This window comes from Schistocerca americana, chromosome 2, assembly GCF_021461395.2.
Source record: "Schistocerca americana isolate TAMUIC-IGC-003095 chromosome 2, iqSchAmer2.1, whole genome shotgun sequence".
NCBI classification, from domain to species: domain Eukaryota; kingdom Metazoa; phylum Arthropoda; class Insecta; order Orthoptera; family Acrididae; genus Schistocerca; species Schistocerca americana.
Window position 1 is genome coordinate 1,018,334,091 of NC_060120.1, and position 26,469 is coordinate 1,018,360,559.

At 49.6% G+C, this 26,469-nt stretch overlaps 2 pseudogenes; both read left to right on the plus strand.

Annotated features, from left to right (window-relative positions):
- The first annotated feature begins 20,632 nt into the window (after positions 1-20,632).
- LOC124597041 lies at positions 20,633-20,750 on the plus strand (annotated as a pseudogene).
- A 469-nt stretch (positions 20,751-21,219) lies between these two features.
- On the plus strand, positions 21,220-21,766 carry LOC124595445 (annotated as a pseudogene).
- Positions 21,767-26,469: the final 4,703 nt, after the last annotated feature.

Sequence of the window (26,469 nt, forward strand, 5' to 3'; positions counted from 1 at the left end):
TCATGAACAAATAAAGCGAGTTGGATCTCACACGATCGCTGTTTCCGGAATCCATGCCATGCCTTAAAGGCGTTCTTGACTAACCAACACACCACATCTAGTCCCAAAGGTAACTAACTCTTATGACCCTTACAGCGTGTATTTAAAGCAAATCTGATTTGCATCCTCATAGTGGCACTACTAGCGCCACTCTTACGTGACTGGCACGAAATTTGAACAGACATCATGTTTCAGATGTAGAAACACGTCCACCAACTTTCGTTTATGTCTCACAACTCCTTCTTGGTGTTCCTGTTCCTTTCCCGTAAGTGTACATGTGCTGATAGATGCATGTAGCAAACTATACCTGAGCAATGTCAAAAGTACAAATTACTGTAATAAATATTGACACTCAGAGGCTCTTTGTCGTGTCTTTCACAAAGTGAAAAGTTTTCTATTCTTCTCAGAATAGGTAGAATACAGTTTATGTGGAGGGACAAAGGAAACGAAAGAGATTATTGATGTCAGATGCATCGGGACATCACGCGGAGTCAGCGGCTACGAGTGAAATTTTGTGCCGGACCGGTGTTCGAGCGCAGGATCTCCTACTTACTATGCAGGTACGTTACGCACTTCGCCGTCCGGGTCAGAGGCTTATCGCAACTGCACCGATTACCTCGGCACGCCTCGCGATCGACCCACATTCCCACAGAGATCCACCTGTCCGCAGTCCCTGTCATTTTCTTCCATGCTCGCTACTCTGAGATTCCCGCAGAAGGTCCGACGTACTTGCACATCCGCATTGAAGAATATGGATCCATTGCCCATCTAGGCGAATGAATTATATGAATGCGTGGTGTCTGTTCTTTCGGGCACAGAAAAGAACCACGCCTTCACGGATTACAGTTTAGGAGCACTTACGTTGACAGTGAAGCCGAAAACGGCAGAAGAAAGAGACGGTTCCTGTGTTCGACGTCGGCGGAATTACAAAGCGAACGTCTAGCCAGCAGCAATGTCCAGAGCGTAGCGAAAGTTATCGTAAGTGTGAGAAAAATATTCTAGGGAGCGATTCGAATCGAAAAATGTAAATACAGGCAAGGTCCAGCACCCTCCAATGGACGGCGAGTACCGGGGGCTTGAGTAAACACAAAGAACTGCCACACTAGTTGCGACACTCTCTCGATACGATCCACCGTGGTACACAAGATCAGAAGAGGCACCAATGTTAGCACTGAATAGGGGATCATGGAGGAATTTTATAAGGGGGGCTATGCTCCAGACTGAACGCTGAAAGACGTAATCAGTCTTAAATGGTGATGATGATGAACTATACTCCTGGGAAACCCTTGTGTGTACTACTTCTAGAGTAACCCTCTATGCCATACTGAGTCAAAGGCTTTGGCTACGTCTAGTAGCACTATCCCACAGTAGTCTCTGGTTGAAGCCCTCTGTGGCTGCTTCAACCACTCTCATGACCTGTTGTGGGGCAGAGTGGCGAAGCAGCTTATACCATGTAGTAAAGGCAAGGCATCCGGTCCAGATTGTGTACCATTCAGGCTCCTTTCAGTGTATGCTCATACAATAGCTCCATATTTACCAGTCATATACAACCGCTCGCTCTTGGAAAGATCGGTACCTAAAGACTGCCGGCCGGAGTGGCCGTGCGGTTCTAGGAACTACAGTCTGGAACCGAGCAACCGCTACGGTCACAGGTTCGAATCTTGCCTTGGGTATGGATGTGTGTGATGTCCTTAGGTTAGTTGGGTTTAATTAGTTCGAAGTTCTAGGCGACTGATGACCTCAGAAGTTAAGTCACATAGTGCTCAGAGCCATTTGAACCATTTTGAACCTAAAGACTGGAAAATTGCACAGTTCACACCAATATCTAAGAAAGGAAATAGGAGTAATTCATTCAATCACAGACCCGTATCACTAATGTCGATTTGCAGTAGGCTTCTGGAACATATACTGTTGTGGATTGGCAGGAGCCAACCCACGGGGTTGGGAGGAAGCCGAAAGGCACGCGTTAAAGCTCACACAGGCTGGCGTGAGGTCTGGAACAGGACAGGGTAGTTAGACTAGAAAAAAAGGATGTAACTGGTGGAATACTTAACTGTAATCCATTAATGTTGAACGTAGCTCTTGTCTGTACATTCTTTACAATATCAATAGTAACTGATAATGGCGCCTTGCTAGGTCGTAGCAAATGACGTAGCTGAAGGCTATGCTAACTACCGTCCCGGCAAATGAGAGCGTATTTTGTCAGTGAACCATCGCTAGCAAAGTCGGTTGTAGAACTGGGCGAGTGCTAGGAAGTCTCTCTAGACCTGCCGTGTGGCGGCGCTCGGTCTGCAATCACTGATAGTGGCGACACGCGGGTCCGACGTATACTACCGGACCGCGGCCGATTTAAAGGCTACCACCTAGCAAGTGTGATGTCTGGCGGTGACACCACATTCCTCCCCCGCAAATCGGCGCACGGTGGTGTTATAAGGCTTCCGCCCGCCGTGGGGAGGACCCCATGTTGACGTATGCGACGAGATGGGGAGCCTAACAACAGGCGAGGCTGTGCCACCCGCACCCTGCCATTCGGTCCGAGGGGAGCTAGGAAACGCCTGAAAACCTACTCCAGGGTGCACGCCAACATGCGGTGTATGCGCCCGTAGAGAGACAGGAGGGACCGAAGGGTCGACCTCCATCGGGCCGGGGCACCCGACGGGCGAAGACGACATATGTTCCGGATCGGGCAAGAGTTCCATGTCGGAGGACAACTTGTCACGGGAAGCGAACGGCAGCGCGTGACCCAGGGAGGCTCCCGGCGGCTGCAGCGAAGCGTCCACAGCGGGCGTCGCCGGCGGAAGAACAGGCGGCGGCGGCGGCGGCGGCGGCGGCGGCGGCGCGTCGCCATGGGGCAAAATGGAAGACAGCGTCGGTAACACCAGGGGCTGAGGCGAGCCAGTAGATGGGTCCCCAGGGCGCCGACCGGACGGCACCGTCGCTGAAAGCAGACGGGAAGCGGCAGATCCCGTGCGACGACAGAGAGGCGCAGTTGGTTGAGATGCCGGCGCACCTCACCAGAGGCCCCCAAAACACCCCCTGCGGGTTCGGGGGTTAGAATAGGCCCGCGGTATTCCTGCCTGTCGTAAGAGGCGACTAAAAGGAGTCTCAAATGTTTCGGCCTTATGTGATGGTCCCCTCTCGGGTTTGACCTCCATCTTTCTAAATTATTCCGAAGAGCGAGCCACTTGGGGAAGGGCGCCTTACATGGTGCATTGTATCCGTCGTGCAATTAGACCTTTAGCCGTCTTTCTCGTCGTTGCAATGGTGTCCCGCTCGTTTTCGATCTCTTGGGCGATTACCACGCTGCACTCTGCAGTGTTTCTTTTAACTGCGACGACGACCTTGGCCATTTTTGCACCTAAGATCCAGCACGGTAGCCAGTCCGTTGTGGTGGGGCCGCCATGTACCCTCTTGGTTGTAGCCCCCTGACAACACAGGGATCGCTCTACTGATGCCTGCGCCATTAACTCCCCACGTATGCCAAGGAGTAGATGCCCATCGCCCTGAGGCATCGGGACTCCCGGCAATGGCCATCCTGCCAGGTGGCCTTTGCTGTGGCTGGGTGGCGCCCGTGGGGAGGGCCCTTGGTCGGAGTAGGTGGCATCAGGGCGGATGACCTGCAATGAAGCGTGGTACATCATCTCTCGCTGGCGGCCAGCCGTCAGCAGTCTCTAAGCGTTCCAAAGCTCACTTTAAGGCTAATGTGTATGACCCCAAATCGTTCCCCTCCCTGGCCACACCATGGGAGGAACGAAAGGCTGTGAATGAGAGCGAAAGATACTCGCCCCGGTATCTCGTCTGTACCAGAGCTGACGGGGACTCGTTTGTGTCTGTGAAGCCTCAGTTCTTTGTCGAACATTTAGAGGACAAGTTCGGGGAGGTGGAGGGCTTGTCCAAGATGCGGTCTGGATCGGTGTTGATAAAAACGGCATCCTCTGCCCAGTCACGAGCCTTGCTGGCTTGTACGAAGTGTGGGGATGTGTCTGTTACTATCACCCCACATAACAGCTTAAATATGGTCCAGGGAATTATTTTTCACCGCGATCTCCTTTTACAGTCCGATGACGAGCTGCGCGCCAACTTGGAGCGCCGAGGTGTCCATTTCGTCCGGCGCATCCACCGGGGTCCGAGGGATCGTCAAGTTGCCACCGGTGCCTTCATCTTGGCCTTCGAGGGTGACACGTTACCTGAGAAGGTCAAGGTGATGGTGTACCGTTGTGATGTCAAGCCATATATCCCTCCCCCGATGCGGTGCTTCAAGTGTTGGAAGTTCGGCCACATGTCTTCACGCTGTGCTTCCGACCTCGTCTGTCGCGATTGTGGTCGACCTTCCCATCCTCATCATCCCTGTGCGCCGCCTCCAATCTGTGTGAACTGTGATGCGCACCATCCGCCTTGCTCGTCAGACTGTCCGATTCTGCAGAAGGAGCGGAAGATCATGGAAATCAAGACTCTCGACCGCCTGACGTACACTGAGGCGAAGCGGAAATATGATCGGCTTCATCCAGTGTGCATGACAGCTTCTTATGCCGCAACTGTCACTCCTTCTACAATTCCATCCACTCCAGTCAGCTCTCAGAGTCGAAGTCCCACACCTGCCCCCTTGATGGTGGGGGGCACTAAACCTCCTGTTGCTCCTGCTCCATCTACTTCAGGAGCAACACCCCCCCCCAACCATCGGGGACATCAGTCCCCCCTTCCCAGCCGGAGAAGCGTAAGACTTCTTCGGCTACTCTCGTAAGGAAGGGGTCCCTTGGGGACCTCCCTTCGCACGTTCCGATCGGTTCCAAAGCCGACAGCCACAAGTGGCTCAAACAACCGCCAGTCCCTGGTCGTCAGGACACACGGTCATCGTCTGTCCCTGAGACTGACCCAGTGACGCCCTCCCAGCCTGAACCACCCAAGGCGCAGTGCGAGAAGCAGTAGAAGAAGAAACTCCCCAAGGCTACCGACATTGCGGTGGCACCCATTCCACCACTTCCTACAAGCTCTGCGTCTGAGGATGAGGTGGAGATTCTGGCGTCCACTGAGGACATGGATCTCGCCAGTCCCTCGGATGCAATAGATAGCTGTTGTCCAGGTGGTGACTCAGTAGCAGCAGGGGCCCCGGAGGCGTAATCTGCCTCCCCAATCCCTTCACGCCTTTCCCATCCATGGCTAATACCATCCTCCAGTGGAACTGCAGCGGTTTCTTCCACCATCTAGCTGAGCTCCGCCAACTTATCAGCCGTCATCCTTTCCTTTGCATTGCTCTGCAGGAAACTTGGTTTCCAGCAATGCGAACCCCCACCCTCCGTGGCTATCGGGGTTATTTTAAGAACCGGGCAGCTTATGAAAGGGTGTCTGGTGGCGTCTGCATATATGTCCTTAACTCTCTTCACAGCGAGTTTGTACTTCTACAAACAGCTTTAGAGGCTGTCGCTGTTCGGGTGTGGACGCCACAGGCTATCACCGTCTGCAGTATTTACCTTCCACCTGATGGTGCTGTCGCGCAGCATGTCCTGGCTGCTCTGATAGCCCAACTGCCGCCACCTTTTTTGCTGCTGGGCGATTTCAATGCCCACAACCCTCTATGGGGTGGGACTGTCTCCGAAGACCACGGTCGGGCCGTGGAGCATGTGTTGGCTCAGCTCGACCTTAGCCTCTTGAACACCGGTGCTCCCACGCATTTCAGTGTGGCCCATGGCTCGTTCTCGGCCATCGATCTCTCTATTTGCAGCCCTGGACTTGTCCCATCCCTCCACTGGAGAGTGCATCCTGACCTGTGTGGTAGTGACCATTTTCCTATCTATTTGTCACTGCCCCAGTGTCATTCTTCTGGGCGCTTGCCCCGCTGGGCTCTCCACAGGGCTGACTGGCCGGCTTTTACTTCCGCTGCAACCATTGAGTCTCCCCCACAGGGTGACATTGACGAGGTGGTGCATGTTTTAACCACATCCATCATTTCAGCGGCCGAGGCTGCCATCCCCCGTTCTTCTGGCCACCCTCGGAGGAGGGCTGTACCCTGGTGGTCGCCGGAGGTTGCTGAGGCTATTCGCGACCGTCGGCGGGCTCTCCAGCGTCATAGGCGGCACCCGTCTCTTGAGACCCTCATCACCTTTAAGAGGCTCCGTGCCTTCGCCCGTCGTCTTATTGCATGGCGTAAGCAGGAGTGCTGGGAGAGGTATGTCTCATCCTTGGGCTCCCATGTCTCCCCCTCGCTCGTGTGGTCCCGGATCCGGCGGATTTACGGATACCAGACCCCTATGGGTGTCCCTGGGCTCTCCTTGGACAGCGCTGTCTGCACGGACGCTGCCGCCATTGCTGAACGGCTTGCCGCGCACTTTGCTCAGAGCTCTGCGACTGCATCCTATCCCCCCGCCTTTCGCTCTCTAAAGGAGCGAGCCGAGCGGACGCCGTTCTCATTCCACACGCGTCGTTCTGAAACATACAATGCTCCTTTCAGCGAGAGGGAATTCCTCGCTGCCCTCGCCAATTGCCCTGATACAGCACCAGGCCCAGACTGCATCCACGCACAGATGCTGAAGCATCTCTCCAGGGACTGCCAGAGACACATTCTCGCGATATTTAATCGCATTTGGAGCGAAGGCGTGTTCCCGTCGCAATGGCGAGAGGGTGTTATTGTCCCCATCTTGAAGCCCGGTGCGGACCCACTGGCGGTGGACAGCTATCGTCCCATTACCCTCACCAACGTTTTGTGCAAATTGCTCGAACGTATGGTGGGGCGGCGATTGTGTTGGGTCCTTGAGTCGCGCGGTCTCCTCGCTCCATCCCAGGGTGGCTTCCGTCGGGGCCGGTCTGCCACGGACAATTTGGTGCGGCTGGAATCTGCAGTCCGTACGGCCTTTGCCCGACGTCAGCATCTCGTTGCTGTATTTTTCGATCTGCGGAAGCCGTATGACACCACATGGCGGCATCACATCCTCGCCACGTTGCATGAGTGGGGTCTTCGTGGTCGGCTCCCGGCTTTTCTTCAAACCTTTTTATTGCGCCGCTCTTTCCGGGTGTAAGTCGGTGCCACCTCTAGTTCATCTTGTATACAGGAAAATGGGGTCCCGCAGGGCTCAGTGTTGAGCGTCTCCTTATTTATAGTGGCCATTAATGGTCTGGCTGCAGCAGTGGGGTCGTCGGTGTCTCCTTCTTTGTATGCCGACGACTTCTGCATCTCATTTAGCTCCACGACTACGGGAGTCGCCGACCGCAGGCTGCAAGTCGCCGTTCGCAAGGCAGCATCATGGGCTCTGGCTCACGGTTTTCAGTTCTCTGCAGCCAAGACTCGAGTTATGTACTTCTGCAGGCGTCGGACGGTCCACCCTCATCCTGAACTTTACCTCGGCGGCCACCTGCTTGAAGTGGTGGACACTTGCCGCTTCTTGGGACTCGTGTTTGATGCCCGGCTCACATGGGTTCCTCATGTTACTCAGCTGAAGCAAAAATGCTGGCGGCACCTCAACGCCCTCCGCTGCCTTAGCCACACGTCTTGGGGTGCAGATCGCTGCACGCTGCTGCGATTGTACAGAGCCCTTGTGCAGTCCCGGCTTTATTATGGGTGCCTGGCCTATGGGTGTTGAAGTTGTTAGACCCCATACACCACTGTGGGGTTCGGCTTGCAACTGGCGCTTTTCGTACCAGCCCCGTAGGTAGTCTACTGGTGGAGGCCGGGATTCCCCCGCTGCTGATTCGCCGCCATCGACTGCTCGCCGACTATGCTGTCCACGTGCATTGCTCGCCAGACCATCCCAATCGTCGCCTGCTTTTCCCTGCCATGGTCCTCCATCTGCCCGAACGGCGACCTAGGTCTGGGCTTTCCGTAGCTGTCCGTGTCCAGTCCCTGCTGTCAGAACTGGGGTCATTCCCTCTTCTGCCTCCCTTCCGGGTCCGTACACCTACGCCTCCCTGGTGTTTGTCCCGGCCGTCCGTCCGTCTGGATTTGGCACAGGGACCTAAGGACTCGGTTCCGCCTGTGGCCCTCCGTCGCCGTTTTCTTGCGCTCCTCGAATCATTTCCGGGCTGTGAGCCTGTCTACACTGATGGTTCCCTGGTTGATGGTCGCACTGCCTACACTTTTGCTCACGCTGCCCATGTTGAACAACGCTCCTTGCTGGCTGGCTGCAGTATCTTTACTGCAGAGCTGGTGGCCATCTTGCGCGCTCTTGAGCATATGCGTTTCTGCTCAAGTAGGTCCATCGTCATCTGCAGTGACTCCCTGAGCAGCCTTCAGGCCATCGACCGCTGCTATCCCTCTTCTCCTCTGGTGTCCTCTATTCAGGAGTCTGTTTCCGCCATTGCCCGTTCTGGACGTTCGGTGGTCTTGGTTTGGACGCCAGGTCATGTTGGCATCCCGGGGAACGAACGTGTTGACAGGCTGGCCAAAGGGGCGCTCGACGCCCCAGCTTTGGAGATCGGCCTCACGGCTCCCGATCAGCAGCTGGTGTTGCGCCGTAAGATGCTTGGGATGTGGTCTGCTGAGTGGCAAGGCTTGACAATGCCTAATAAACTGCGGGCTGTCAAGGAGACGACCGATGTGTGGCGCTCCTCCCTGCGGTCTTCTCGCAGGGACTCTGTTATCCTGTGTCGGCTCCGCATCGGCCATACATACCTGACGCACGGCCATCTTTTGCGTCAGGAGGATCCCCCCCTGTGTCGGTGTGGGTCCCGGCTGACGGTCGCCCACATTTTATTGGAGTGTCCCCGACTGCGCACCCTTAGGCAGTCTTTTAATTTCCCGGGCACCTTGCCTTTGATTTTAAGCGACAATGCCTCCATGGCTTACAATGTTTTACATTTTATCCGTGGTAGTCCTTTTTATGGATCCATTTAGGGGGGTCCTGCACTTTTCCATTTCTGTGTCTTTTGTCCTCGCGTCTCTCCATATTTGTTGCTGTTTTGGTGTCTCATCGGATGGTTGACTCTTTCCCTTTTTTGTTGTCGTGGTCAGTCAACCAGTCTCCGGCCATCTTCTTTTCTTCTATTTCTTTCTGTCTGGTGTTCGTCTGTACTCTTCTTTTCTGTAGTGTTCGTTGCCTAATTTGTGTTCTTTAGCACCTGGGGGGGGGGGGGGCAGTCTCCTTCCCCTTGGGGTTTTATCTGCTCTGCGACTTTGTCTCGCTTGTTTTTGGAATGGGGGACTGATGACCTTAGCTGTTTAGTCCCCCTTAAACATCCCAACAACCACCACCACCACCGCCCCCAAAACCAGATACATAGCGCGGCCGAGGCAGCTAAGAATCCGCCCTCCGAGCCAACGCCGTGAACCTCGATAGTGACGATAGTAGACAACGTCGCCCGGAGCAAAAGCAGGTCTCTGCCGCTGCACAGGAACCTGATGCGGCGGATGTAGCAAAGACATCCATGTTCAATGAGGACGACCGTGGAGCAATTCAGCCGGCGAGCGACCATCTCGGAGCTGAGAGCAATACGAGTACAAAAAGAGCAATAACGCGTCCTCCCGAGAATGAGACTCTTTCAACTTCAACATCTGTGACTTGAAAGCCCTGACCAATTGTTCAGCGGCACCGTTTGAATGTGGCGAAAACGGCGTGGACGTCAGATGTTGAATACCATTGGCCTTGCAGAATGACTGAAATTCTGCGGACATGAATTGTGGGCCATTGTCGGAAACAATAGTCTGCGGAAGACCTTCAATGCAAAAGATAGCGGATAACGCTTGGATGGTGGCAGATGACGTCGTGGAAGACATCCGGACAACAAAAGGAAAATTACTGAATGAATCTACCACAACCAACCATCGAGCATTCCAGAATGGACCAGCAAAATCGATGTGTAAGCGTTGCCAAGGGGAAGTGGCTTTTGGCCATGCAAAGAATTTCCGCGGTGGTGCGGATTGTTGTTCGGCACACGCCATGCAAGAAGAGCACATATTCGTAATCGCAGCATCGATTCCGAACCAAGTACAGTGCTGACGAGCAAGTTGTTTCGTTCTCACTATACCTCAATGTCCTTGGTGGAGAAGCTGTAAGACAGAGGACTGTAGCGAACGTGGGACCACGACCCTGGACTGATCATTATCAGAACGCAACAGCAAAACACCACGTCGTACAAAAAGTCTCTCCTTGTGAGCAAAAAATCGGCGAACCAACGGATCCTCGATCCGTGACTTTGACAAGGGCCATTGCGTGGCAACAAAACGCAGAACGGTAGCAAGGACAGGGTCGGCAGCTGTGGCTGTAGCTACACGACGAAAAGCAATCGGAAACGATTCGACCACGTCATCGGTTTCCGCATCAATGAACATGCAAGCAATTTCGGAGGAATCCTCAGCAACAGGCAAACGGGACAACGCATCGCCGTTTCCGTGCTTAGCAGGGGACCGATACACGATATCGTAGCGGTACTGCGAGAGGAAAATAGACCAGCGAATGAATTTCTGCGCTGTGCGTGGAGGTACAGGCTTGTTCGGATGAAAAAGCGATGTCAAAGGTTTGTGGTCTGTGATGATGGTAAAGTGACGACCATACAAGAAATCATGAAACTTTGTAACACCAAATACGAGAGCCAATGCTTCTTTCTCGATCTGTGAATAATTTCTTTGCGCAGACGAGAGCAATTTGGACGCAAAGGCAATAGGGCGACCATGTGATCCATCTTTTTGCGCAAGCATAGCACCGATCCCGAAATCCGATGCATCCACCATCAACAAAAGGGGTTTCTGGGGATCGAATGGCGTAAGGCAAGTATTGGAAAGCAACGCCGATTTCAACTGGCGAAAGGTGCGTTCGCATTCCAGACGAACGGAACACCTTTACGGCGTAAGCGATGAAGCGGAGCTGAAATGGAAGAGGCGTGGCGCACATAGCGATGATAATTAATTTTTCCCAGCACACTCTGTAGCTGCTTCAAATTCTGCGGTGAAGGCAAGTCTTGTATGGAACGGAGGTGCTCGGGACTAGGATGTATGCCTTGGGCATTGAGTACATGTCCCAGGTAGGGTAAGTCACGAGCAAAAAACACACATTTGTCCTTCCGCAAGCGAAGACCATTTTGTCGCAAGACCTGAAATAATGTTCTGAGATTAGCCAAATGTTCTTCTTCCATCTGTCTGGGGATCACTATATCGTCCAGATAGTTTGCTGCAGTAGGGACCGACGCACAAACAGTTTACAGATATTGCTGAAACAATGCAGGGGCGGACGCACACCTGAATGGCAGTCGTTTGAATCAATACAAACCAAGATGCGTGTTAACCACCAAAACGTGCTGGGATTCTTTGTCCACCGGTATTTGCAAGTACGCATCTGCTAGGTCCAACTTCGAAAAATATTTACCCGGGCACAGTTTGTCAAAAAGATATTCCGGGCGGGGTAAAGGAAAAGTTGCAATCACTAGTTGTGGATTCACTGTTGCCTTGAAGTCCACACAAAGTCTCAAGTTTCCGGAAGGTTTTGGCAAAATTACTAAGGGTGATGCCCAGAGAGAAGCCTGGACACGTTCAATTACACCTTGAGATTCCAAATCGTTTAATGTTCTTGCGACCTCATCACGCAATGCGTGGGGAACATTGCGCGCCCTGAAAAATTTCGGTTGCGCGTTTACTTTCAGTTTCAAATGTGCTTTATAGTTCTTAACGCAACCAAGGCCTGGTGCAAAAATGTCTCCAAATTCTTCACAGAGACGAGAAACACTGTCTGAAGGCACAGTCTGGTTCACTGATAGGACCTGATTGACTATAGACAAGTTAAACAACTGAAATAAATCGAAACCACACAAGTTCACTGCAGAAGAAGAACGCAGGACGTACAATGACACAAGTTTCGTTTGTCGTTTGTATGTTGCAAGAAGGCTGCACTGTCCTAACACAGGGAGCCCATGACCGGAATATGCAGTTAGCTTAACATTTGCGGCACACAATGGAGGTGTGCCCAGCTGTTTGTACATGTCGTGATTGATCAGTGAAACTGCAGCTCCGGTTTCGAGCTGGAATGGTATCACTTTGCCGTTAATGTCCAAGTCTACAAAAAGTGTATTGTCCTGCTGACAACAAGAGCGACTGTCTCGTGCAACGTGAACTGACACTGGTGCAAAATCACTTGTGACATGACGGGATTTCTGTCGATGTCGACGCACACTATTTGTGGGACGAACACAGTCACTGTTTGAGAGAGTGGCACTGGGCGGAGTGGAATGAACTACATGAATTTCCATGGGCGAAGTTTCACGAGCCGTTGTATCCTTGGTTCGATTCCGATTCAGGTGCGAAGCACAGGGCCTGGAATGGTTGTGAGTGTCCGATCTGAGCTTTTTCTGGCAAACACTTTGAACATGTCCTTTTTTATTACAGAAAAAGCAAATAGCCTGGCGTGGCGGACAATTCTCACGCGAATGTCTAGTAGCACACCGCGGGCATGATTTTAGCACTGCATTTGCTTGCCTGCGCAGCACACGTGGCTGAGAGCCTGGTGGCAGCTGCGCGGACGGGCGCGAGGGCTGTTTACTGTTCTGTGCAGCTCGCCCGGCGGGCCGGTTAACGTGACACATGGCTGGTGAAGTTTCAAACGATTCCTGAGCAAAGTCAAGTGTGTCCTGCCGATCCAATACGTCCATCACTTGTTGAAGGGAGGGATTGACTAGTTTCAAAATTTGTTCCCTTATACGAACATCAGAAATGTTCTGTGCAATTGCATCATGTACCATAGTATCTGAATAAGGGAGTCCACATTGACACTCAAAAGCACATTCCCTAGTAAGGCCTTGCAAGGTTGCAACCCACTCCCTATTAGTTTGACCGGCCGTACGTGTTGTACGAAAGAAGGTATACCTTTTTGCAACTACATTGACTGATTCTTTGAAATATGCATCTAATGCAGACAAAATTTCGTCGTAGGACAGAGTTGCTATTTTGCGTCGGGGAAAGAATTTCACTATCACACGGTACGTTTGGACGCCTACGGAGGAAAGGAGAAAAGGCTGCCGCTCATTACCTTGAATTCTGTAGGCGGCGAGATGGAATCCAAATTGGCGTGACCACTCCGTCCAGCTTTCCAGTGCAGCATCAAAAGGACGAAAAGTTGGTGCAACAGCGTGTTGTGGCTGCGGTAGCGGTGGAGCGGCGGCTGCCGTATCGTTTTGCATCGCACGTTGACCCTGGACGAGGTGTCCAAGGGCATCCAGTAAGGCCGGCGTCTGCTGATTCTGTAAGCGTTAAAATTTGGACAGTACACCTGGAGATTGTGACGAAGCCATTACACAAGTAAATCAGGGCAATATCGATAAGAACGCGGGAAACCTCGTCGCCAAATTTTGTTGAGGATGGAGCCAACCCACGGGGTTTGGAGGAAGCCGAAAGGCATGCGTTTAAGCTCATGCAGGCTGGCGTGAGGTTTGTAACAGGACAGAGTAGTTAGACTAGAAAAAAAGGATGTAACTGGTGGAATACTTAACTTTAATCCATTAATGTTGAACGGAGCTCTTTACAATACCAATAGCAACTGATAATGGCGCCTTGCTAGCTCATAGCAAATGACGTAGCTGAATGCTATGCGAACTACCGTCTCGGCAAATGAGAGCGTATTTAGTCAGTGAACCATCGCTAGCAAAGTCGGTTGTACAACTGGGCGAGTGCTAGGAAGTCTCTCTAGACCTGCCGTGTGGCGGCGCTCGGTCTGCAATCACTGATAGTGGCGACACGCGGGTCCGACGTATACTAACGGACCGCGGCCGATTTAAAGGCTACCACCTAGCAAGTGTGGTGTCTGGCGGTGACACCACATATACTGTGTTCGAACGTTATGAATTACCTCGAAGAAAACGATTTATTGACAAGTACTCAGCACGGAATCAGAAAATATCATTCTTGCGAAACACAACTAGCTCTATATTCTCACGAAGTAACGAGTCTGTCGAAAGGGGGGATTCCATATTTTTAGATTTCCAGAAGAGTTTTGACACACTGTGTGCCTATTGAGTATTGCCTCACTGTGTGACAGCATTCGTGATATCCTGTCGGAGAGGTCAAAGTTCGTAGTAAATGACGGAAAGTCATCGAATAAAACAGAAGTAATATCTGGCGCTCCACAAGGAAGTTTCACAGGCCCTCCGCTGTTCCTGATCTATATAAGCGACATAGGAAACAATTTGAGTGGCCCTCTTAGATTGTTTGAAGATGATGTAGTCATTTGCAATCTTGTAAGGTCATCAGAAGATCAAAACATGATTTAGACAAGATATTTATATGTTGATTGTTTGCAGATAATGCAGTTCAAAAATGTTCAAATGTGTGCGAAAACTTATGGGACTTAACTGCTAAGGTCATCATTCCCTAAGCTTAGACATTACTTAATCTAAATTTTCCTAAGGACAAACACTCACACCCAGGCCCGAGGGTGAACTCGAACCTCCGCCCGGACCAGCCGCACAGTCCATGACTGCAGCGCCTGAGACCACTCGGCTAATCCCGCGTGACTGATGCAGTTATTTACCGTCTTATAGTGTTCAGATGACCAAAATCAATTTCAAAATTATTTAGACAAGGTATATGTATGGCGTGAAAAGTGGCAATTGACTAATAAAAGAGCGAAGTCATCCAGAAGAACTCGAGGAGAAATCGGCTAAAAGCTGTAAATTGAACTAAATACTTAGAGATTAATATTAAGAATAACTTATATTGGAACGATCACATAGATAAAATTGTGGGTAAGGCACATCAAAGACTGCGATTTATTGGCAAAACACTTAGTGCAACAGATCTACTAGAGAGATTGCTTACATCACACTTGTACGCCATCTTCTGGAGCATTGCTGTGCGGTGTGGGATCCGCATTAGACAGGACTGAGGATATCATCGAAAATCTTCAAAGAATGGTAGCTTGTTTTGTATTTATGCGAGATAGGAGAGAGACGTGAACTGAAATGACTATCACTAAAACAAAAGTGTTTTATGGCTCTGAGCACTATGGGACTTAACTGCTGTCGTCATCAGTCCCCTAGAACTTAGAACTACTTAAACCTAACCTAAGGACATCACACACATCCATCCCGGGGCAGGATTCTAACCTGCGACCGTAGCGGTCGCGCGGTTCCAGACTGAAGCGCTAGAACCGCTCGGTCACTCGGGCCGGCCAGAAGTGTTTTATGGCTCAAAAATGGTTCAAATGGCTCTGAGCACTATGGTATTTAACTTCTTAGGTCATCAGTCCCCTAGAACTTAGAACTACTTAAACCTAACTAACCGAAGGACATCACACACATCCATGGCCGAGGCAGGATTCGAACCTGAGACTGTAGCGGTCGCGCGGTTCCAGATTGTAGTGCCTGGAACCGCATGGCCACTCCGGCCGGCAAAGTGTTTTATGTTGAGGCAGGATCTTCTCATGAAATTTCAATCACCAACTTTCTCCTCCGATAGTATATCCCTAGTCTCTCTGAAATTTCTCCCGTATCCACACTCCGCTGGGCGGGATTCCCGAATCACTGTGGTATACTGACAGAAGCTAGCGTGCACTCGAGTAAAGTTCGCGTGCATGTGTTGGAGCCGCTAGTTGCCGATGGCGTGCGCTGCAGGCGCATATTATTACTTCCCGGTAGACGCAGATCATGTACAAGCTACACAGTTTCTGGGCATACGGCAGCATGGTATAGGCCACGTTAGCAAACTGCGAACAGAATGCCAAGTGCCGTGCACAGGCGTCCAACACCCCACTGTCGGCAAGGGGTCGGTCTCTAACATTCCTTTGGGATACTATTCTGCTTATGGCCGCTTTTAGCATTTGCTTGTAATGCTACGCTAGGTGAGATCTCGTCCTACGCGCAAAGCCACAGTCGTCTGTCTTTAGTTATCAGCGTGACGTCATGTCCCAACTTCTGGGTCTGCATAGACGCTCTGTTTCCGTGGTCCCTTTATCTTGCCAGTCTGTCGGAATTCTCCGGTAGACTAGCAGTCACAAACAAGGGGAAAGGTTTTTGAGTTACCCATTAATTAACGTAACTACGAGGGTCACTCCAAAAGAAATGCACACTATTTTTTTTAAATCCATATTTTATTTTACATGTTTGAAAGTTTTGCAGTGTGTAGATACATCCTTTAGGTACATTATTTTGATTTCTCCACGTAATTTCCATCCCTCTCAACTGCCTTACGCCATCTTGGACCCAGCGCCTCTATACCCGCACGGTAAAATTCTGCACCAACCTGTTGGAGCCACTGTTTGGCAGCGTGCACAAGGGAGTCATCATCTTCAAACCTTGTTCCACGAAGAGAGTCTTTCAGTTTCCCAAAGAGATGATAGTCACATGGAGCCAGGTCAGGACTGTAAGGCGGGTGTTTCAGTGTTGTCCATCCGAGTTTTGTGATCGCTTCCATGGTTTTTTGACTGACATGTGGCCGTGCATTGTCGTGCAACAGCAAAACATCCTGCTTTTGCCGATGTGGTCGAACACGACTCAGTCGAGCTTGAAGTTTCTTCAGTGTCGTCACATATGCATCAGAATTTATGGTGGTTCCAGTTGGCACTATGTCCACAAGCAAGAGTCCTTCGGAATCGAAAAACAGCCATAACTTTTCCAGCAGAAGGTGTGATTTTGAATTTTTTTTCTTGGGTGAATTTGTATGATGCCACTCCACTGATTGCCTCTTCGTCTCTGGTGAAAAATGATGGAGCCATGTTTCATCACCCGTTACAATTCTTCCATAAAATTCATCTCCACCATTCTCGTATTGTTCCAAAAGTTCGCTGCATACCGTTTTTCTTGTTTCTTTGTGAGCCACCGTCAACATCCTGGGAACCCACCTGGCACAAACCTTTTTTAACGCCAACACTTTCAGTATTCTGCAAATACTTCCTTCCCTTATCCCAACGTAGCATAACAATTCATTCACTGTGATGCGTTTGCCAGCAGTCACAAATTCGTTAACTCTCTGCACATTGGCTGGAGAGTGTGCAGTACGAGGCCTGCCGCTGCAAGGACAATCCTCAATATTGCCGTGCCCGCTTTCATCACGTAACTTGCTTGCCCACCAACTAACTGTACTGCGATCGACAGCAGCATCTCCATATACCGTTTTCAACCTCTTGTGGATGTTTCCTACTGTCTCGTTTTCACAGCACAGGAATTCTATGGCAGCACGTTGCTTCTGACGAACGTCAAGTGTAGCAGCCAATTGAAGACATACTGTGACGGCGCCACTCACGGGAACAGGTTGAACTAAGTTTGAAAATAAGCGGGAAGGATGTATCTACACCCTGTAAAACTTTCACACACGCAGAATGAAAACTGTATTTTTACAAAAATAGTGTGCATTTCTTTTGGAGTGACCCTCGTATGTTATGCAGGCCAAAAGGTTGTAAGACGGCAGTTTCAGAAATCAAGGTCAAGGTCGATCCAATAAAGCGTGACGTATGCTGCCACTAAAAGTGCGCAAAACGCATTAAGGCCCTTTCACAGTGGGCCTCGCGTCATGGAAGGGCAACATCCAGTCAAATGACGGTTGTTTCGTGCTAGATGCAGCGTCATTTTAACATTACACAGACGTTACATCGCATTGCCCAGTACTGAACAGTCAATGTCTTATCATCAAGGATTATAGTATCTGTAACACAGAGTAGGCAGCGGTGCCAAATGCTTTTATTAAGGGGAAAGCAATACTCTTACTGTAAGTTTCTGACACATCTCGAATGTTGAATTCGACATACCTTGGGGAACTCGAAGAAGAAGAAAACAGTCGTACAAACACTTTAAGACGTCAAAACGACAACACTGTTTGCTAGAGAAAATGTTCACAAAAATAGAGAGAAACGAATTTATGAGAAGGATTACAACAGTGTTTTGCGTTGCTCTCTTGAGTTGTTTATTTCATAAATGCGGAACAGTCTCCATAAATTCAAGTTTTTGTGAAATTGGTTCCATCACTGCGACCATGATTCGGTATAGAGTCAATATTAACGAAAAACCTACCGGATAGCGCCACAGTTTTCTTATTTAGACACAAAGATAACTAACGTGGTGTTTGTGTAGTGAAAAATCTGATTACTATTTCTTTCTTCATGATGCTTTTCTTTCTAATATTACATCTCTTCCGCATTATAACTTCCTTATGGCAGATATTGCTTCCTTGTGCAATCATCGCAATCAGTATGGACAAAAAACTCCATAAACAAGCATAAACTTATCATTATCGATAAAGGCGGAGAGAAAAAAATTAACGCCAATTGCAACATAAAATCTGACCACACTAAGGCAGATATTCACATGATGCTGCCGGCCGTTTTGGCCGAGCGGTTCTAGGCGCTTCAGTCTGGAACCGCGTGAGTGCCTCGGACATGGATGTGTGTGATGTCCTTAGGTTAGTTAGGTTTAAGTAGTTCTAAGTTCTAGGGGACTGATGATCTCAGATGTTAAGTCCCATAGTGCTCAGAGCCATTTGAACCAAGCCATTTTTTCACATGATGCTACCATTCGGTTGACGTTACATCAAAACATTTCTCAGAGATTCCTTATCGTGATGTGACATTGGTATTTCGTTACGTTGACGGCGTAAATTCTGCTATTTTGGAAGGTAATATTGAAAGGAATGTAAAAGTGGGCTTAATTTCTTTATTACTTTATTTGAATAGTTTAAACTACACATGCATTTTATCGACTCTTTATCATACAATTTTTAATAACCGTTGGTTACTTAATTGTTGTCCGCCCCGGTAGCTGAATGGTCAGCGCGACGGATTGTCAATCCTCTGGGCCCGGGTTCGATTCCTGACTGGGGAATTTTCTCCACCCAGGGACTGGGTGTTGTGCTGTCCTCATTATCATCCTATCATCCTCATCGATTGCAGGTCGCCGAAGTGGCGTCAAATTGAAAGACCAGCACCCGGCCAATGGCCTGCCTGACGGGGGGCCCTAGCCATATTATTAGATTAGATTAGAGACTTACTTTTTTTTTGTCCTCGAGGTTAAATGATGATGGATTCTTATGTGCTGCCACTGAGTTGTTGTGAAGGTGGAATGGAGTGCAAGCTGTCTTGCCATCCATAGAAGGACACAGAAAATCTGCAGAAATCACACAATTGACAAAAGCAATATGCGTAGATCGATCAAGATAAAAAGCAACCAACAATAAAGACGAGCAGTCTTACTCGCTGACAAAATTCGACTACTGACTCTAATCATTAACGAGTTGACAAGTTAATTCGCGTGAATAGACAAGTCACGATTTACGAGCTTCCTCCATAGTTGTATGAATCCATAGTTGGGGCATCACACAGTGTATGCGAAGTGGTTATGTCGTCAAGTGAACAGGAGAGAATGGTGCAGATCTGCTTTGATTTGTTTGAAGTGATCGGTGTCGATAAAGATCCGTTTTTTTCCATTCCGGTTGCAGGACTAAATGCAGATATGCCTTTATGTTTCGGAAACGATGAACCAGTCCACTGAATTGCGTCACATAACGTCTCTCCGACCTAAAAATTGTGAAGTGTAGAAGCCATGGTGGCCTTCTCTTCATACTATGGGAATTATTTTCCCTAGTTTTCTGGAACACGGTCACACCATCAATACCTGGTGGTACTTCCCAGAAGCTAAGATGAGGTTTTAGAAGGATAAGACTGCACAAGAATCTGAAAGCGACCCATATTCACCAAAACAATGCCTGACAGCGCAATTCTTTAGTAACAAATCAACTGATTGACAAACAGAGATGGTTCGTTGTCTTGTACCCCTGCTAATATGTTTATCCATAGCGGAATATGAGGCACCAGTCTGGCAAAATTATGTACATGCCAAGCAGGTTGATGGACGCAATGTAACAGGCTGTCTACGAGCAACTCCTGTCAGTAAACTGTACCAAATTATCGGCGTAGCATCGTCATTCGCAGGAAAGCAGCTCCAGAAGTGCACAAGAGAAACAGGAAACTGATCCCAGACATCCCCTGTTTGGACACGAGCCCCAACGACTATGACTCAGTTCAAGGAAGAGCTGAATGTAGATAACTACAAAAACCCCTTCATCTTCAGGATCTCACCGAGCAGAACTTTGCCGGGACTCTTTGCCTGAGGTACACAAAACGCATGCCAAGAGGAACAAGCCGCAGGCTCACGCGTGTCTTACGAGACACAGAAGACTCAACAGGCTTTGAATTGCGGTGTCACGATGCAAAGTCAAGCTCAGGAAATGGAGCTTCAATAGCAGTGATGAAATTTGCCAGCGTGATGGCCGATAGAATCAACAACACCTGGTAGTCTGCTGGATACAAGTGCTTATTGTGATCTTGCCGCAGCCACCTAAACGGCAGTTAAAACTGCTGACTATTGAGCGCTCTACAGAATAGGGAGATAATTATCTTGCTACTTTTTTTGATCTACCTTTTTCCTTTATGTGGCGAGGAGCCAACTTTAGTTTGTACAAGAAGACATTTTAAATTATCAAACGATTACTTGTCATCCACCTGAAGACAGATATCACTTGTCATATAAACGTGGCACTACTCTTTTGGTTACGGGAAAGGGTAAGAAAAATACCACAACACAAAAAAATTTCTGTTTCACAACTATCCGGGAGAAGACTATTTTGTGAACAATGGCAGGGTATTGCTTGAAATTTAACAGGATCTGTCTCTACTATTACCAATACCATCATTCTGTATTTATGGGCAACGGCCTTGCTGCAGTGGATACACCAGTTCCCGTGAGATCACCGAAGTTAAGCGCTGTCGGACGCGGTCGGCACTTGGATGGGTGACCATCCAGGCCGCCATGCGCTGTTGCCAATTTTCGGGGTGCACTCAGCCTCGTGATGCCAATTGAGGAGCTACTCGACCGAATAGTAGCGGCTTCGGTCAAGAATACCATCATAACGACCGGGAGAGTGGTGTGCTGACCCCACGCCCCTACTATCCGCATCCGCAACTAAGGATGACACGGCGGTCGGATGGTCCCGGTAGACCACTCGTGGCCTGAAGACGGAGTGCTTTTTTATCATCCTGTATTTATATGCAAGACTAATGTAACTTTTAACAAAAATATTTCAAGATTTGAAAACTAACCAGCCCAGTGTGGTTTAGTGCATTGTTATCAGGACTATTCAAGATTCTAGAAGGCTATTTCATAAGATCCATATGTTGCCATCTGTATACAAGTGATTAATTTATCCTGTAGTTCAGTGATGGAAATGGAACAGTTTACTACAAGGAAAGGAATTCTTCACTTGGATACAGTGCAAAAATAATTTCGGTGAAGATGGCTTTGACACCAATGATCCGCCACTTTTTGGGCGATGTCAACCTTCAGATGTCATTATTTGACCAACATTTCGGCTTGGGGCTGACACATGACGACCTACTTTTCCCTCGTCTGTCTGTCGTTCCTGCTCTGTCTGGTTACTACAGACCACGGCGTCTTTTGGCAGCTCATAACTCCGACGTACCTACCATCCAGATCAACGAAGATGGGTTCGAGATTATTGTAGATGTCCAGCAATCCAGACCGGAGGAACTGACGATAAAAGTGGTGGGCGACACCGTGGTGGTAGAGGCAAAACATGAAGAGCGTCAAGATGAACACGGTTACATATCGCGCCACATGCAGTCGCTAATTGCTGCTCAAGAACGTAGTGACTGAACAGGTGCAGACGCAACTGTCATCGTACGGTGCCGTCACAATCACGGCACCAAAGAAGTCTCTCCCTCCAACAGAAGGCGGCGACTGAGTAGTACAAGTTGTGCAGACGGGTGCTCCAGCAGTTAACAACCGGCAACAGCAGGGACGAGAGAACATGGAACAGTGAATAATCCATTGCTTTTGTATAAACTAAGTTTTGCGTTGATTGATTACTTTTGTATTGCCATTGCACTTTTGTTCAAGAAATTTAACACTTCATTTTTCTTCTTCTCGTCATGGAGGTGTTACGCGTGTGAAAGACTGCATTTAATAATTTTGAATCGCTTTAATTTTCTGTAAGAGTAAGACAGTGTTTCATGCTCAACTGTTTGAAGAATGAATTTTGTGTACTGTTTGCAGTGATACATAATTCTCACATTGTAAGATTGATAGTATTTGTATTGATGTTCAATAGACATTAAAAAGAAAAAAGCGACATTCTTCATGACCCGCTGACGTGTTGGAACATCGTTGCTGTCTATGACCTCCTGAAGGGTTGTTTTCAGCTAAGCAATGGTTTTGGGGTTATTGCTGTACATCTTGTCATTAATATAGCCCCACACGAAGGAGCCGCATGTGTTCAGGTCCGGAGAATATGGCGGCCAATCGAGGAACATGCGAAGTGGCCTCTGGGTACCAAAGAGCCAGAATGCGGTCCCCAAGATGCTTCTCCACGACATCAAACACTCTCCTGCTTCGATGGGGTCGAACTCCGTCTTCCATGAACCACATTCTGTCGAAATCTGGGTCACTTTGGATAATGAGAATGAAGTCATCTTTCAAAGCCTTCACATACCATTCGCTAATCACCATGTCATCAAGGAGTATCGCACCGATTATTCCGTGACTGGGCATTGCACACCACACAGTGACCCGTTGAGGGTGAAGAGAATTCTCGATAGTGAAATACGGATTCTCAGTCCTCTAAATGCGCTAATTTTGCTTATTGAGGAACCCATCTAAACGAAAGTGGGCTTCGTCGCTGAACCAAACCGAACAATACCCATACCCATCATGCCCCACCACGGTTATCCGTGCAGTTTGAGCGTCCTAACGTAAACCGTTCAGAAGTCATGACGGTTTTATTTCATACAGTTGGGGGGAGGGGGCGAGGGAGATGAAAATTGTGATTGAAAATTGTGGTGTTGAGAAACGCCGGTTTATAAGGTGGCTAGCAGAACATAGGTGTAGAGACTTTCCCGACTATTCTGCGCCTGTGTCGTACGCTCAAATTTTAGTAGGACGTGTCAACGGAAGTAAAGTAAAACAGTGCACTTTCTTCTAGACTGGAAATCTGGAACAAAACTGGCAGAACAACGACCAAATAGCCTTCAAGCTGGTGAAAGAATATTCCTAGAAGGTACGGGTAAACACGCTTAACTACACGTTGCTTTTACATCATCTTCCAACAGCCTCAGTCCTTCTTCGTGAAAGCTGTCAGGAGCCAAACCAGATATCCAAATAAAAATGATGAAATATTGTTTAAATTGCCGGTTTTAAAAATATACAAGGTCTTTTGTTTTGCAAACTTATTAACTACCTCACCATAATCAATAATTTGAAGGGAACTTGACAGCCGGCCGCGGTGGTCTCGTGGTTCTAGGCGCTCAGTCCGGAACCGCGCGACTGCTACGGTCGCAGGTTCGAATCCCGCCTCGGGCATGGCTGTGTGTGATGTCCTTAGGTTAGTTAGGTTTAAGTAGTACTAAGTTCTAGGGGACTGATGACCTCCGATGTTAAGTCCCATCGTGCTCAGAGCCATTTGAACCATTTTTGAACCAGGGCAGAGGTCTGCCCGACAGTGGTGTCTAAATACTCGAACTCACTCAGATTCAAATATTCTGACGGGCATATCGATGCAGTGACGGTGGATCATGCAGGCATGGGCCTAAGGACTGTAAGGGTTTTTGAGCTCCCCTTCGAGGTCCCAGAGGAAGTTGTCAAGGACGCCTTCCGACCATATGGCAATGTCATCAGCCACATTGCAGAAAAGTGGCAAACTTTCTCGACGTATAAGGTCTACAATGGTGTGCGCCAAATTAAACTTGAGCTCAAGAAACATGTGCCGTCCTATTTGAACATCGGTGACGGTCGTACAATCATAATGTACGACGGTCAACCGCGTACCTGTTCCGGATGTGGGCAGGAAGGCCATGTTCGATAGAGCTGCTTACAACGTAGAATTACGCAGATACAATTGGGAGACTCCGTTTCCCCGACGGGGACGACAATCCTGCCCCTCACGTATGCTCAGACGACGATGCGCACCATAGATGAGGACGAAGCGGGCGATGGGGCACATCCATCGGCGTTAGAAGGATCAAGGGAGGAAGAGGAAGGACCCCCAATGCCAACGCAGATTTCGCCCCCTCCACAGCAACAACAGCAGAAACAGTCCCACGGAATCCAGACGCAACATAACATTCAGGACGAGATGGACGTGGATGCGAACATTGTCCCGACCACAGCTTTCCTAGCGGAAGGTGATACGACGCTGGATTGCCTCCCACATTCGGAGACGGATGTCCACGTTCGAAAGCAACGTTCGCCTCGACGACGCAAGCGACGTCGGCGGACCCCTTCTGACGACTGCCTCCTACACACGGCCGGTCAAGAAGGCGACATCTCGTCAGACGGCATGGAGGCTGCGCCTGCTGAGGATCTAAGTGGTGTACACGGTTCGCTCCCCCATACTACGAGTGCCCAGTTACTCCTTGCACCACAGATACAGCAGGTCGCGTCGATGGATGGCGCTCGGTCCACCTCTACCAAAGACGACGTGGGTGAGAGAGACTTAGGTGCCGATCAGCTACACAGCATCGTGTTGCACCCACTGTGGTAGAACGATGTTGAGGAACTTCCTGGAGAGGGCACGCGTTACAGCGGAGGGGGTGGCATTGGGGATGCCACACCTAGCGTGAAAGACTCATAATCTGTAACGGGTTCGGTTGGTCCGGCATCTCTTGCGGTTCTCTTCGATTGCCATGGCGTGTACCCTAGGTGAAGAGGTTAGGCAGCACACCTTTCGCCTTGCCACAATCAATATCAACGCGATAAGGGCACCAGACAAACTGACAATGCTACAACGCATGCTGGATGCGGCGGACATCGACGTGGCCCTCTTGCAGGAAGTATGTATCGCTAGTTTCCCTGACTTCTACGGATATACCGCCCACATCTTCCACGCCTCTTCTACCGATTGTGGTGTGGCTGTCCTGCTACGGGAAGGCTTGGCGGCTACCGACATACTGTACTTACCAATAGCCATGGCCGTAACTGTCAACGGTGTGTGACTCATCAATGTATATGCCCCTTCAGGATCAGGGAGACGGAGAGATCGGGCCCGCCTTTTTTCGGAAGATATTACGCGTCTATTTATGGGCCGCATAGACGATATGGTGATCGGAGGAGATTTTAACTGTACTTTATCTCCGTCTGATCAGTAGCCAAATCACGTCCCGTGTGCGGAATTGGAAATGCTAGTGCGTGACCTCCACTTGCTCGACACGTGGCGTCATATCCATGGCCCAGCTCCTGGTTACACCCATTGTACAAGTCATTCGTCAAGTCGGTTAGATAGGATTTACGTCACAAGCAACCTTTCGGCGGCGACGAGAGGAGCAGAGCTCTGGCCCAGTGCATTCACCGACCACACAGCCTATATTTGCACCATTGCCCTCCAGCCTACACGTGTGTGGCGCAGTAGACCCCCCTGGAAACTGAACGTCGCCCATATGGACGTGCCGGCATGTAAAGGTGCTATCGAAGAGTCGTGGAACGCGTCCTTACAGCGTCGTGGTCGTTGCCAATCGACCCTCAGTTGGTGGATTGAATGTGCGAAGCCTGCTCTTAGGCGCACCTTCATGGCTTACTGCCGGGAAGCGGCGACGTGGAGGAGCACGGAAAACTTTTATTACACCGTCCTAAGGGAATGCCTTGCTATAGAGCCCTCACCTGACAGGCAGATCATAGTCAATCGGGCGAAAGCGCAGCTCGTCTCCTTAGCACGCTATCATTCACAGGGCGCTGTTATACGGTCGCGTGCTCCAGACGTGATACAATGAGAATGGCCATCTATCCACCAGGTGCTTCTAGAGTGCAGGAGGCGCCGTAGGGCGCTGGTAACCGCCATGATAACGGACGACGGTCGACACGTGGCAGAACAAGCAGATATAGCAGAAGCCTTCTATGGGCATTACACTCACCTTTATCCAGCAGTGCTCCCAGATATGACGACGGTAAACACCGTTTCAGCACATGTCCGCGGTACAGTTCCACCATACATGGTACCGACTTTACTGGGGGACGTGACAGAAGAGGAAGTGCTCGACGCTATTGGTAAAGGTGCTCCCCATAAATCACCAGGAATTGACGGATTACCATTAGAGTTCTATCGAGCCTTTAAACAACTGTTGATACCGTGTTGGGTCGAAATTTGTCAGGAATTGATGTCCCCGGATATTCCGTTGCTTGCACCGTTCTTGGAAGGGCTGATTGTACCCATCCATAAGCCGAAGGGACGGAATCATATCCGCGATTATCGCCCCTTAACGTTATTGAACAGCGACTTCAAAATCTTTTCGAGGCTGCTATCAGAACGTATTCGCGGCACACTATTGCACGTCCTCTCCAGCGATCAGATGTCCTTGGGGACCCAACAACATCAGAACTCCGTTATGTCGTTACAGAGATCTCATCTCCCTTGCACGGGTGAGACGTTTGCCGGCAGCCCTGGCGTCTATCGACTTTAGCCAGGCTTTTGACCGTGTGGGCCACACTTTCCTCATGGCCGTTCTACGGCGCATAGAATACCCCGACCCCTTTATCACA